The sequence below is a fragment of the Macrotis lagotis genome, chromosome 2, assembly GCF_037893015.1.
Source record: "Macrotis lagotis isolate mMagLag1 chromosome 2, bilby.v1.9.chrom.fasta, whole genome shotgun sequence".
NCBI classification, from domain to species: Eukaryota; Metazoa; Chordata; class Mammalia; order Peramelemorphia; family Peramelidae; genus Macrotis; species Macrotis lagotis.
In genome coordinates, this window is record NC_133659.1 from 147,809,346 (window position 1) to 147,821,567 (window position 12,222).

The 12,222-nt window shown below is 37.0% G+C and overlaps 1 protein-coding gene across 2 annotated transcripts in view; it reads right to left on the reverse strand.

The window, feature by feature from the left end:
* The window catches only part of TBCE (tubulin folding cofactor E), a 98,838-nt gene extending 87,837 nt beyond the window's left edge, over positions 1 to 11,001 (reverse strand). The window contains exon 1 of one of the 2 annotated variants that reach the window (XM_074222977.1): positions 10,885 to 11,000. The gene's annotated coding sequence lies outside the window, so the exon portion shown is untranslated. Of the gene's footprint in view, positions 1 to 10,884 lie in introns of both variants that reach the window. The other variant, XM_074222976.1, reaches the window with a different exon arrangement.
* Positions 11,002 to 12,222: the final 1,221 nt, after the last annotated feature.

The window sequence follows — 12,222 nt, forward strand, 5'->3', positions numbered from 1 at the left end:
TGATCAACACATTGAACAGCTATTATTCCAAGGAACTCTTATTAGAAAGATGAGGGACTGATAGTATAGATTAAGTTTTTTCCCCTTTTGGACATAGCGAATATAGGAATTTTTATTTAAAACTATCACTAAATAAAGGGATATGGGAAGGACAAGAAAATTTCTCTTTTAAATTAAAAAAAAACAGTAAGAAGCACATTTGAAACAAAAAATTAACAGACAATTAAAATAAGGAACTGAAGTCTAGCTTAACTCAAAAGGGAGCAAGTAGCAATTATGACCTTTAAAAAGGAAAAAGCAACTTCTGGCCAAGATGGCGGAGAGAAGACAGGCACAGTTCTAGAGTCTCCTGATCTCTTCCCCATCTATCACATGTAACAAACCTCTTAGAGGAAGTCCAACTCATGGAACCCAGAGAGAAAAGCCAGGAGAAAGACCATCTACCTCAGGATTTGTCTCCCACTACAGCTTTGGTAGAATTCGGGCAGGTGAGTCTGGGCTCAGCCCCAGATCAGTCAGATTAACAGCTGAATTGGAACTGGGAGTCTGAGGGCCTGAGAGCAGGACCTGCTGGATCAGCAGTGGGGCTGGAGGAAAGGGGCTTCCATACTAAATAGCCAAGCAGGATCCCTCCTTACAGCTCCAGGGCAGAGAGAAGTATGAGGGCCATCTACATATCAAAGCACAGGCAAGACTTAGAGGAATAAAGGTCCCAGTGGAGTGCCCCCCCCCCCCAAAAAACAAACCCAGTCTTGGAAGTCCTGTCTTGGGCTGAGGAAATGAGTAAACAGAAAAAGAAGAAACTGACCATAGAGAATTACTTTAGTCTCATGGAAGATCAAAACACATATTCAGATGACAACAAAACCTAAGCTTGTATATCCAAAACCTCCAAGAGAAATAGAAAATGGGTTCAGACTATGGATGAGCTCAAAAAAGAATTCGAAAAGCAATTAAGGGAAATGGAGGAAAAATTGGGAGGAGAAATGAGAGCAACGCAGATAAATCATGAAAATCAAATCAACAGCTTGGTAAAAGATATACAAAAAATACTGAAGAAAATAATATGTTAAAAACCAGTTTAGGCCTAATGGAAAAAGCAAAACAAAAGGCAAATGAGGAGAAGAATGCCTTAAAAAGCAGAATTGGCCAGCTGGAAAAGGAAATAAAAAAAGCTCACTAAAGAAAATAACTCCTTCAAATGCAGAATGGAACTAAAGGAAGCTGATGACTTTGCAAGAAATCAGGAAGAAATAAAATTCTTCCAAAAAAGCCAAAAATTAGAAGAAAATGTGAAATATCTCATTAGAAAAACAAATGACCTTGAAAACAGATCCAAAAGAAATAATTTAAAAATTATTGGGTTATCTTAAAGCCATGATCAGGAAAAGAATCTGGACTTCATTTTTCAAGAAATAATATGGAAAAATTGCCCTGAGATCCTAGAAGCAGAGGGTAAAATAAAAATCAAGAGAATTCACCGATCACCTCCTGAAAGAAGTCCCAATAGAAAAACTTCTAGGAATATTATAGTCAAATTCCAAAACTCCCAAATCAATGAGAAAATTCTAAAAGCTACAAGAAACAAACAATTCAACTAACAAGGCTCCATAGTCAGGATTACACATCTGGCAGCATCTACATTAAAGGCTCATAGGGATTGGAATATGATATTCAGAAGGCAAAAGATCTTGGTTTACAACCGAGAATCAACTACCCAGCAAAACTGAACATCCTCTTTCAGGGGAAAAGATAGACTTTAAATGAAACAGGGAACTTTCAAATTTTCCTACTGAAACAACCAGAGCTGAACAGGAAGTTTGATCTCCAATACAGGACTCAGGTGAACCATAGAGGGGGTGGATGAGAAGGACTAACTATAAAGAACTTAATGATACCGAACTGTTTGTATTCCTGCATGGGAAGAAGATATTGATAACTCATGTGAACTTTCTCATTTATAAGAGCTGTTAGAAGGAGTATATATAGACAGTACATAGGAAAGATCAGAGCATAATATAGTAAAAAAGATGGAGTCTGATAAAGAAAAGTACAGGGAGGAAGGGAAAGGAGATGAAGAAGAAGTAAGAAATTTCACTTAAGAGTCAAGGAAAAGCTTTTTCAATGGAGTGGAAAGGGAGAAGGCAAGGGGAATGAGTGAGCCTTCATTCTCATCAGAAATGGCTCAGAGAGGAAATAATATACACTTAATAGGGTATGGAAATCTATCTTACCCTAGAGAAAAATGAGAAGAAAGGTTAGAATAAGGGCGAATGGGGGAAGGAAAGGAGGGAATAGATGATAGAAGAGAGGGAAGATTGAGGGAGAGGGTACTCAGATACAACACTTTTGGACAGGGTCAGGATAAAAGGAGAGAGAGAAGAGAATAAATGAGAGTGGGGAGGAATAGAGTAGAGACATAGTAGTAGCAACTGTGGGAAAAATATTGAAGCAATTTCTCTGGTGGACTTATGATAAAGAAAAAGCAACTCACCCCAGAGACAGAGCCACTGGAATCTGAACACAGACTGAAATATATATTTTTTTCTCTCTATTCTTTTTTTTTTAGGTTTTTGTAAGGCAAATGGGGTTAAGTGGCTTGCCCAAGGCCACACAGCTAGGTAATTATTAAGTGTCTGAGACCAGATTTGAACCCAGGTACTCCTGACTCCAAGGCCAGTACACTACGCCACCTAGCCCCCCCCCCCATTCTTGAGGTTTCTCATCTTGGGGGGGGGTTATGTTTACTCTTATAACACATTCAATTTTCGATCAATGTATAGCATGGAAACAATGTAAAGACTATCAGACTGACTTCTGGGGGGGTGAAAAATTGTGAAATTCGAAATCTTACAAAAAATGATAGGTAAAACTATTGTATATAATTAGAAAACAAATAAAATGTCAATTAAAAAAGAAAGAATTAAAAATTAATTGGAGACTAAATAACTTAATCTGACAGAAGTAATAAGTTTAAAAACAAAACATATCAGATAAGTTCAAAAAAACACAATTAATTTAATTAAATAATTTCATTAAAATAATAGGATAAAAAAAATTTGCATCAAATAGCCAATGCATATCTCTAAAATTCTGTCACAAAGATGAAAGAAGTACAGATCAATGAATTGTGTATGCAGCTTAAAAAACAAAACAAAAACCTTAGAAAACCCAAAATTTTAAAACTTAAATTATACATCAACATAGAAATTCTGGAATTAAAAAGAGAGAGAGAATAATGAAAGTAAAAGCAAGAAAAACCACTTAATCAATAGAATTACAAAAAAGTTCTAAATAAATTAATTTCTCAAAAACAGGCCAAGCCAACAGAATAAAAACAATTCTATTTAAATACACTTTTTTTTTTAGGTTTTTGTAAGGCAATGGGGTTATTAAGTGGCTTGCCCAAGGGCACACAGCTAGGTAATTATTAAGTGTCTGAAACCAAATTTGAATTCAGGTACTCCTGACTCCAGGGCCAGTGCTCTATCCACTGTGCCACCTAGCTGCCCAAAATTAATATACTTTTCAAGGACCAAACTAAACTATCAAAGTGTTATGTTCTAGAGATTTAAAAAAAACCCAAAATTTGAATTATGAAAGCAGTCAGTTGACATAAATACAGAATATTATCAATGATGGCTTCTGAGGCAGAAATTGCAGAAAAGATACATCATCAAGGAACTGCATGACCAGAAACAGTGCTGAAGCAGTCATACAGCATGAGTGTGGGAAAACAATGTAGCACCTCAAGTGCTACATTGGTATCCATGAAAAACACTAAAAGAATCAGTGGGAGTTATGAGTTCTGCAACAGTAAAGAGAGTCAGGTAATTATACTACTGAAATTATTAATTAATTCAAGTAGTAATGTAAATAGTAGAAGGAGAGTGAAGCAATTGGAGACCATAGTATATAAAAATCAACTGAAGACCTGAAATTGCTTAGCTGGGTAGGTGCTGAAGGATATCACACTTGGCATCAAGTATCTGAAGGGCTGGCATGTGACAGAAGTATTAAACCTAGTTAATTCTATCTAAGATGGCACAACAAGGAACAACAGGTAGAAGCTGCAAAGAGCTAATTATAAGGCATTAGCCTCAGAGTCATCCAAAAGTAGTTACAACTTTTGTGACTTTGGGCAAATCTGAACCCCATTTTCCCCCAACTATAAAAGATGATGGCTGAACTAGGTTTCTTTCAACTCTAAATCTGATCCTGAAAGAAAATTTCCTAACAATAAGAGCTATCTAAAAGGTAGGGTGGTGGTCCTATGCCTCAGCTGCTTTCTAACTTTTTCTTTTCTTTTTTTGGTTTTTGCAAGGCAAATGAGGAAAGTGACTTGCCCAAGGTCACAATGCTTATTATTAAGTGTCTGAGGCCAGATTTGAACTCAGGTCTTCTTGACTCTAGGGCTGGTGCTCTCTCCTAGCTGCCCCTGCTTTCTAACTTTTTCTTCAGTACCTATGGCCTTCTCACCTCCTCTTCTTTTTAGTTTGTATTTCTATGTCCAGCACTTGACAGTGCTTAATAAACACTCGTTGATTGACTGGCCTCAGAAGGTAGTGGTTTCTCCATCATTAGAGGTGTCAAACTTAAGACGGATGACTATTTATCAGTGATGTTACAGAGATTCAGAAACCTGGGTATGGATTTACTTCTGAAATTCCTTCCAATTCTGAGAAACTGATTCTTTGAACGTCTTTCACCTACTGTCATAACCTAGTTATAAGTCCCACTTCATTTATCTCAGTGATACTTTTAAGGTAGTATTTATTTGCCTATTAAAATGCCAAGTTTTTTTTAATCCTTTAAATTCTGAACATTGTTTTTATTATACTCTCTACATAATTCCCCTAAATCTACCTCTCTTCCCAATTTCTCCCTTTCTGTAATAGATACCATTTTCCAGTTACCTTGGCTTTCAACTTTGGTGTCATCCTTGATTCTTCACTCTCTATCATCCCTCATATATGATCCTTTGCCAAATCTTGTTAGTTTTATCTCCATATATCTTTCCCATTCATCCCTTTCATTTTAGTCACACAGCTACCAACCTAATTCAGACCCTATTATCTTTCACCTAAACTTTTAAAATAATCTACTAATTGGTCTCTCTCAGATTCAGGAATCTCTTATTTCTAATCCATTCTCCACTCAGCTGCCAAAGTAGTTTTCCAAAATCCTAGATCTGATCATGTCATCTCTACACTCAATAAACTCTAGTGGTTTCCTATTACCTGAAGATTCAATAAACTCCTCTGTTTAGCACTTAAAATTTTTCAACAAATTGACCCCATCTATCTTTCCAGCTGTTCTATTTATTACTCCCTTCTAGCACTTTTCACTTTATCCAACATGGTGTTCTTCCTGTCTCTTGTGCATCTTCATGCCTTTTCACTGGTCACCAAACTTAGAACACAGCTGCTTAAAATCTTTAGTTTCCCTGAAAATTTAACTTAGATTAGTGCCACCTTCTACATGAAACCTTTCTTAGTTCTCCCTCTTCCTTCTAGTACCTTCCAACCAAAACTCGTATTTATTTGTTAAGATCTTGTATATATGCCCATGTACAAACACACACAGAGACACATGTGTGTACGTGTATATGCATACACATATATCCATATCTACGTATTCATATTGTCCCCCAACAGTAAGCTATTTTACATCAGAAACTTTCATTTTTGTCACTGTGTCCCCCAAACCTAACATAAATATAAAGCATTTTAAGAGTAGAAAAGCACTTCATATGTATTATTGTACTTGATCCTCACAACAGCTCTGTGAAATGAGTAATAAAACTAAGGCGTAAGTTAACTTATCCAAGGCCACAGAACATTATTACCTTATAAGAAAAAATTATGAATTCTCTGAAGATTAATGTAAAGATGCATAGTGGGCCTCAGTAGGAAATAGCATGGCATTTAAGTTAGTTTGAGACAGGATTCAAACTGAGAATAAGCTCTATATCCACTAAAGCACCTTGCAAATTTTAGAGAACTATGCAAAATGTCAATTAATAGTAATTAGTAGTGGTGATAGTGTTGGTGGTGGAGGTAGTGGTGATGATGGTGATGGTGGTAGCAGTACTAGTAAAATTAGCTGACCCTGAGACCAAGTAGCACATATGGGAGTCACATCAAAGAAAAAAGTAAGAACGGACAAATACAAAGTCTTCAGAACCCTTGGCACACGGAGACTTGCCAAGACACTCCTTTCTCTATTTGGGTAGCTGCTATATGTGAATGTAAGAAAGGCATGTGACTGGACTGTTATTGATTTTGACATAATATATAACAGTAGAGAATAAGTGACAAAGAATGGCTGAAACATTACTTTGTACAATACAATGACTACAGCTATACACTTTATATGCTATACTACATATTTATACATATATATTATGATTCATATGAATCATGAGCAACTGAGGCCACATATATATTTGTTTGGAAAGAAGAATGGTAAAGGAGACTATTAGTATTCCAACATCAGTTAAAGAAAGAACTTTAGGTGTCTGAATACAGTTCAAAGCATACTACATTTCACTTTTGTGTGTGGTTTGTTTTTGCTTCTAATCTATTTTAATCTATTTTGCTTCTAATCTATTTCTTCTTTCACATCATGACTAATATAAAAATGTTCTGTATGATTTTATATAGATATATAGATATATATATATAATCTATCTATATCAAATTACTTAAGGAGGGACGAAGAAAATAGATAAATAATTTAAAAAATTTTTAAATCAATGTTAAAAATGGTTCTTATTTATAATTGGGAAAAATTAAATACTGTAATTTTTTGAAAAATAAAATAAGAGCACTGGAAAAAAAGTTGGAAAAGAAGTGAGAACTATGGAAAAAAGAATCTGAAAGAAGATTAAGAACTTGGCATAAGAGGTATGAAATTTCATCCAAGCAACAAATTATGAAAATTAGAATGTATCAAATAGAAGTCAATAATTCCTTGACAAAAGAAGAAATATTAAAACAAAGTATAAATACTGGGGCAAAGATTGAAAAAAAGTAAGATATCGCATAACAAAAACAAGAAATCTAGAAAATAATTTGAGAAGAAAAACAAATCATTTGACTATCCTGAACCCACAACCAAAAAATACTCAAAAAACAAAACACTTAGACATGACATTTCAATAAATCTTAAAACTGCCCAGATCTCTTAGAACAGAGGGAAAAGCAGAAATTAAAAGAGTCCATCAGTCAATCTACTGCAAGAAACTCCAAAATGAAAATACCCAAGAATATAAAAATATATACTGAAAGAAAGAATTCAAGTACCAAAGAGTTACATACTTCCAAGCTACTTTTGCTGTCTTAACATTATATCCTTTTATATTCTCTACATCAAACTGAACTACCTAATCTATCTAGCTGTCTAATCTATATCCTGATTTTTCTACTTAGCATGTTTTTGTTTACACTGTTCCCTTTATCTAAAATTTCCACTCTTCCATCTTCATATGCTGTCATGCTACTCATCCTTCAAAATGGTCAAATTCCACAAAAGCCTTCTCATACCCAAAGTAATAATTTTACCCTTAAAAGTCAGAAAGTACTTTGTTTATACCTTATATGATTTTTTAAACTAAAATTAAACATGATAAATTACAAGTTTGAAAGCTCATTAATAGGGTCTGTGATTCCTCAATGGATTAAGGGTTCAAAGAAAATGAATAGTGCTCTGAAAAATTAAAAACTACTAGCAATCAAACTAAAGACTTCCAAATTACCAAAATAAGAAAAATACAAATTAAAATAACCCATAAGCATTATCTCACATACAAAAAATTAACAAAGACAAAGTTTAGAAGAGACAATATTAAAGTGGCAATGGAAAAACAGAAATATTAACGCAATGTTGGTGAAGACATACATGCATTGGTTCTGATATTTTGAAAAGCAATTTGATATTATGCTTTTAAAACTGACTGAAATGTCCATACCCTTTGATTCAGACATCCTATCAACTAAGGAATAGCTAAATGATTTTTGTTACATCAATGTAATGGAATACTACTATACTATACTATAAATATAAAGATAAAGATAAAGAGAAAGAGGCACATATAGACCCTGTGCTATCTTAAGAATTAAGTATGAGGCTGCTACTGATGAAATAACTAAGTTCTGACTTAATTTTTAATTTTAAATTCAATTAAATATGGACAACATTTGTTCTAAACAGTACTGCGTTTCTTTTCTGTGTTTTGCTGTTTTATTTTGTCTTAGTGATAATACTGCAACTATTGTTTATGGTGTAATATAAATAAATGATTAGACAAATGTACTTGCCTATAAAAATACAGACATGTGTCTTTTTTACTTCTACTCTACAAATGAGAAGCAGCCTACAAGAGCTGGGTTCAAGTTAAGATCTCAGATTCCTATTAGAAAAATCAGGATGGGGCGGCTAGGTGGCGCAGTGGATAGAGCACTGACCCTAGAGTCAGGAGTACCTGAGTTCAAATCTCACCTCAGTCACTTAATAATTACCTAGCTGTATGGCCTTGGACAAGCCACTTAACCCCATTGCCTTGCAAAAAAAAAAAAAAAAAAAGAAAGAAAAGAAAAATCAGGATATAGAGCTTCAGGGAGTTCATTCACTAAGGCACACACAAGCTATAAAAACTTCCTTGACATACAAATGCCAAACAGGATAAGGTTTACATTTCAATCTTAATCTTCAAGAGAAAAGTTCAATTTTTACAATCCTAATTTAGCTCTCCCTGTTCCTGGTGCTATTAAGCATGAATTTAGCCAACTGTATTCTTCCTGCAATTGAGCAAGAAGCACTGCCTTATTATTGTAGTCACAGCTACAATGAGCAACATTGATTACATTAAAAGCAAATATCTAAGTAAAATGACAAGAATATTTTAATATTACCACAATCATAAATCATTTTCCATCACAGGATCAAAAGGCACCATGGTATATAACATGGTTTTGGAGTTAGGAAACCATGATGTGCACCTCCCATTTACTAGTGAATGATCTTAGGGTAAATCAGTTAAGGTATCTGAGTGTCTGTTTCCTCCTCTGTGGGTGGTGCCATGGATAGAGCACTAGCCCTGGAGTCAGGAGTACCTGAGTTCAAATCCAGCCTCATACACTTAACTAGCTGTGTGGCCCTGGGCAAGCCACTTAACCCCTTATTTGCCTTGCAAAAAAAAAAAAACCAAAAGCAAAAAAAAAACCTAAAAAAAAAATGAAGTTAGACTGGATGAGCCATAATCCTATGTTATTTTACCAGACTCAAACACTTTAATCAAGACCCAGGTGAAGTCCTATGCCTTCTAAACAGTCTTTTCCCCACTACTTTGATTCAGTTTATCCTCCCTTTCCTCTAACAGTTTGTACAATTGGTTGGCATTAGCCTACTATACTGTCTTTTCATAAACCTTTATAATGTGTCTCATCAACTAAACTCTAAACCCCTTGAGAGCAGGGTATATTTCTTCGTCTGCCTCACAGAACCTAGTATGGTGCACAAGGCACGAATTCAGATAGTTATAACCAAAGAAAATACAATGAGAAAGGTTTCAAGCCTTAATTTGCTTGGATGGAAGTGACTACCTGTCTTAAGAATGTCATAACAAAAATAATGTTGCTCATTTAAAATATTTTATATATCTAAAGGTCTTTTTATTCATTCATCCAACAAGCACAAGAGTCAGTCATTGTGCTAGGAAATTGCAAAATAAAAAAGAAAAATAGTCCCAGACCTCAAAGGACTTACATTATATAGAGATCATGAGCAAGTCTGAACATATATGTGTGTGTATGCAGAGTAAATAATACAGAGAGGAGGATATATATGTATTATATATGTGGAGTAAAGAGGATATATATATCTGTAATATATATGTATTATATATCTGTATGCAGAGTAAGTAATGCAGAGGAGGATATATATGTATTATATATGTATGCGGAGTAAATGCAGAGAGGAGGATATATATATGTAATATATCTGTATTATATACGTATGCAGAGTAATGCAGAGGAGGATGTATTTTATATATACGTATGTGGAGTAAATGCAGAGAGGATATATGTGTAATATATATGCAGAGTAAATAATGCAGAGGATACATATATATGTTTGTGGAGTAAATGCGGAGAGAAGGATATATATGTATTATATATATGTGTAGTAAATGATGCAGAGGATATATATGTATGTGGAGTAAATGCAGAAGAGGATATATATGTGTTACATATATGTATGCAGAGTAAATGCAGAGAGGATATATATGTAATATATTATATATATATATATATTTATATATTTATGTATGCGTAGTAAATGCAGAGAGGAGGACCCTAGCGGAGAGGGAGGGGCGGGACTAGGTGGTATCAGCAGAAGCCGGTGTGGAAGGTTCTAGACTAACCTTGGACGAGCTCTAGGCAGAGGTAATTAAGACACCAGAAGCGGGGTGGGGGTGGGGAGAAGCATGCCAGTGCAGACAGGAAGGAGCGTGTCAGGTGCGGGGAACAGCAAGTAGGCCGGGCCGCACTAGACGGTAAAATGAAAGAAAGATTGTTCTGTGCAAGAACCTGGACGGGCCAGCTGGAGGCGGCCTGCGGGCTTTTAAACCGTCCGAGGATGCTCGGCTCCGGAGGGCGGCCGCACCGGGTCTGCGCGGCTTCGGCTCCGGAGCCGGACCCGCCCTTCCCATTCCAGGCCCCGCCGGCTGTCCGGGACGGGCACCTCGGGGGCAGCCTCCAAGCGCCCCGCGCCCGCGGACCGAAGCCTCTAATCCCGCACGACTAAGAGGTAGATGCAGTCTAGAAAGGAAGCGCGAGCAGGGCACTAGGGCTCGGCCGGCCAGAGGCGGCTCCCCGACCTCACCTTCCCGTCCGGGGGGTGCCGGCGGGCGGACCGACGAGTTGGCTAGCAAGGCGTCACGAGTCCCGGCCTCCAGCTTCTTAGGGTTCCGGGAGGAGCTGGGGAGGCGCGGGACAGGAAGTCCCGCCTCCCGAGTCCGGCGGGGAGAGGCCGCTGGCTGGCCGGCTTCTCCCGCCCGGAGGGAGGGGACGCGTGCGCGCATGCGCGAGGACGGGAGCGCGCTTCACCTAGGGCCTGCAAGGTGCGGACCCCGCTTAGAAATAAGCGTTGCTTATCGTAGTCTCTTAGTTCTGCCCGCTCAAGTCCCGCAACCAACGAGCATTTAAAAATTAATCTTTAAAATTTGTTTTAATTTTCACTTTCTCATTCCACACCCTCCCCCATCCATGGGAAGCAGCCGCGTAGCCAGTTCTATCGGGCGCCCGATGGGCAGCTCCTCCTCACAGAGGTGGTTTGTGCTGCCCCGGAAGTGGACCGTGAGTGACGTCAGGGTGCGCCGTGACGTCAGGGAGGTGATGCCGGGACTTGGAAGCGGATCGGATTCGAGGGTGGGGGTACTGTGCTCACTTTCTCCTCCGCAGCCAGCTATGAATCAGAAGGGTTGGAAATGGCCCTGGATGCAGAGGAAGATCTTTTTTTTTTAAGCTAATTCGGTGAAGGGTAGGAAAGAAATGCAGCAGATACCGGTCTCTTTTACCCAGTTAAAAAAGTAAAATCAGTCTGGGAGAGGAAAATCCTCAGAGTATCTCGTCAAAACTGAAGCAAATGCTATTTACAGTCACCTTTTTTTTTTTTTATAAAAGAAATATTTTCAAGGACAGTTTTGGGATATAGAGAATACCATCTGTATCCAGAGAAACAACTGTAGAGCTCTGAACAAAGACCAAGGACTATTACCTTAAATTTAGAAAAAAAACTGATATCTTATTGTCTTGATCTTGTTATCTCTTATACTTTATATTTCTTCCTTAAGGATATGCTTTCTCTCTCATCAGACTCAATTTGGATCAATGTATACCAAGGAAACAATGCAAAGACTGGCAAATTGCCTTCAGTGGGGGGAGAGGGAAGTAAGATTAGGTAAAAACTGTAGAACTCAAAATAAATAAAATCTTTAATTTAAAAAAAGAAAGATTTTACTTATTTTGAATTTTACAGCCTTTCCGCTAATCTTACTTCCCTCCCCCATCCCCCTCACAGAAGGGAGTCTGTTAGTCTTTGCATTGTTAGATCAGCATATACAATGATCTAAATTGAATGTGATGAGAGAGAAACCATATCCTTAAAGAAGAAACATAAAGTATAAGAGATAGCAAAATTACATAATAAGATAATGGGGTT